The sequence below is a fragment of the Belonocnema kinseyi genome, chromosome 10 (genome assembly GCF_010883055.1).
Source record: "Belonocnema kinseyi isolate 2016_QV_RU_SX_M_011 chromosome 10, B_treatae_v1, whole genome shotgun sequence".
NCBI classification, from domain to species: Eukaryota; Metazoa; Arthropoda; class Insecta; order Hymenoptera; family Cynipidae; genus Belonocnema; species Belonocnema kinseyi.
The window spans coordinates 6,862,978-6,866,125 of record NC_046666.1 but is presented as its reverse complement, the minus strand read 5'-3'; the positions used below and the strand labels follow the sequence as shown (position 1 = coordinate 6,866,125).

Here is a 3,148-nt window from a genome sequence, read left to right as displayed (position 1 = left end):
CTACATATAATTTTACAAAAATATTCTAGGGTGGAATATTTACTTTTTTTAATTAAAGAGTTGCCACAAATAAGGTAATTTTAGAAAGTCAGAGTATGTCAGGACAAACTTGATAGAGTTAGGAAATTTTCGAAAAACTACGGTTTAAGTTGATTTTATTATTATGATAAAAAATCGCAAGTATTTTGTTCGAAAATTCATCTTCTTTTGTTGAATTCAACTATTTTTGGTCAAAAATTCAACTATTTAGTTGGAAGTGGAACTACTTTATTAAAATTTCATTTATTTGGTTGACGATTCATGATTCTAGTTGAAAAACCTTTTGTTTGTTCAAAATTTAATTATTTAGTTAAAAATTATGTTTTCTAATTGAGAATTAATTGTTTTAACTGAAAAATTATTTCCTACATGTTTGGTTTTAAATTTATCTTCTTAAGTTGAAAAGTCAAATATTTATTTTAAAATTCCCGTATTTTATTGAAAATTCTTGATATATATATATATAGATAAAAATTATTTTGACAAAAAATTCATATTTTGGTTAGATTCATCTTTTGTGTTTAAAATTGATCGTTTTAACCGAAAATTTAATTCTTCCATTTTTTGTTAGAAAATAATTTTTTTATGAAAAAACTATTTTGTTGTCAATTGTTTTCTTTTTGTTATAAAATTTTTTTTAAACATTTTAACTATTATAATGTTGGTAAAAAATTGATTTTTCATATGGAAATGATCGTTTTAACTGAAAATTTAATTCTTCCCTTTTTTGTTAGAAAATAATTTTTTTATGAAAAAACTATTTTGTTGTAAATTGTTTTCTTTTTGTTTCACATTTTTTTTTAGCATTCTAACTATTATAATTTTGGTTAAAAAATTGATTTTTCATATGAAAATTCATGTCCTTTGTTATAAATGTGTTTTTTGTTAGAAATTAATCTTCTTGGTTGAAAATTCAACTTTTTCGTCTAAAATTTAATTATGCTAATTGAAGATTTATGATTTTAGTTAAAAGTGTGTTCTTCGGGTTTGAAATTTAAATATTCCAGTAAAATATTTCCTATTTAGGTGAAAGTTCATCCATTTGTTAGAAAATGTAACAATTTTTATTTGAAAGCTAGGTTTTTTGTTGTTGGAAGTCAGTTTTTCTTATTAGAAGTTAGTTTTTTTTTGTGAAAATTAATTTTTTAGATGAAAATTTAACTTATTCTAGTTAAGTATTCCATCAAAATTCTTTTGTTTGGTTGGACGTTCATTTTTTGAACTTAAAATTTAATTATTTAAGTTTGCAGGGACAATTTATCTTTTTCAGTAAACATTAATTTTTTTTTGTTGAAAATTCAACTACTTCTGTTAAAGATTATTTTTTGTTGTTGAAAACTCATCTTTTTGGTTAAAAATTAATATTTTTGGTTGCAGATTTATCATTTTAGTTGAAAATTCACTTTTAGGTTCAAATTTTATCTTTTTGATTTGAAAATTCAACTAAAAAGTGTTTAAAATGTATTTAGAAACCAAATTTTTTTGCTTTGATAATATTAATCTTCTAGGTGTAAGGTTGGGTTTTACCAAGAAGAATTTAGAAATCATGAAATTGTAGCAACCCTGATTAAGGCGCTGTTTAATGCCAATAATACATTTTCTATTACTTTAACTTTTTATCATTTAAATTAAGCGCCCTTTTCAATATGAAGCGGTACATTTTCCCGCGAAATTTAAATAATATAATCGTTATTAATAAATATAGAAAATACGATTGTTTAAATCCGCATTAAAAATGCTTATAAATACTTTAATATATAATATTATATAATTATTATATAATTATAAAATATATAATGTAAAAATATAAATTTTATAATTAAATTATTTTTAAAAAATTATGAATGTATCTACTATAAGGAAAGCTATGAATTAAAAGCATCTGTTGGAAGAGGAATGGTCCAATTAATTAGTATTTTTTTCAGGTAACGATCTGCTCGAATCGTGTCCTTTTTCCAAAATGAAACATTTCACTAATATTTTAAAACATTTCACAAAGATTTCAAGGATTTTAAATATTTTATCAAAATCTTTAACAATTTCAAAAAATGTCTAAAATATTTTAAATATTCGAATGATTTTAAATAGATGCAAAAAAATTAATAAAGATTTCAAAGATTTCACAAGGATTTTGAACATTTTACAAATATTTCACAAAGATTTCAAGGATTTCAAAGATTTTACAAAAATTTTGAACGATTTCAAAAGATTTCAAAAAGATTTCAAATATTTTAATGATTTCAAATGGATACAAATGATTTCACAAAGATTTCATAAAAAATTCATAAAGATTTCAAACGATTTTACAATTAATTTAAAAATTTCGAATATTTTACAAATATTTCAAAACACTTTACAAATATTTCAAAACACTTTACAAAGATTTCAAAGATATCACAAAGATTTCATAAAATGTCGATAAATTTTAAAATTCAAAGATTTCAAAAGATTACACAAAGATTTGAATGACTTTACAAAGATTTTAAATATTTCACAAATTCTGCAAGACATTTCAAAAATTTTATCAAAATTTTACCAAAGTTTAAAAAGATTTCAAAACATTTTAAAGATTTTAAACGATTTCGAATTTGTTAAGATGAATTCAAAATATTTCACAAAGATTTCAAATATTTTAATGATTTCACAAAGATTTCATAAAAAATCAATAAAGATTTCAAACGATTTTACAATTAATTTAAAGATTTCGAACATTTCACAAATATTTCAAAACACTTTAAAAACATTTCAAAGATATCACAAAGATATCACAAAGATTTCATAAAATGTCGATAAATTTTAAAATTCAAAGATTACACAAAGATTTGAATGACTTTACAAAGATTTTAAACATTTCACAAATATTGCAAGACATTTCAAAAATTTTATCAAAATTTTACCAAAGTTTAAAAAGATTTCAAAACATTTTAAAGATTTTAAACGATTTCGAATTTGTTAAGATGAGTTCAAAATATTTCACAAAGATTTCAAATATTTTAATGATTTTACCAAGATTTCATAAAAAATCAATAAAGATTTCTAATGATTTTACAATTAATTTAAAGATTTCGAACATTTCACAAATATTTCAAAACACTTTTCAAAGATTTCA

The 3,148-nt window shown here is 20.8% G+C and overlaps 1 protein-coding gene across 4 annotated transcripts in view; it reads left to right on the top strand.

Annotated features, from left to right (window-relative positions):
* The window catches only part of LOC117181491 (signal-induced proliferation-associated 1-like protein 2), a 233,439-nt gene that overhangs the window by 172,676 nt on the left and 57,615 nt on the right, over positions 1–3,148 (top strand). The window lies entirely within an intron of this gene.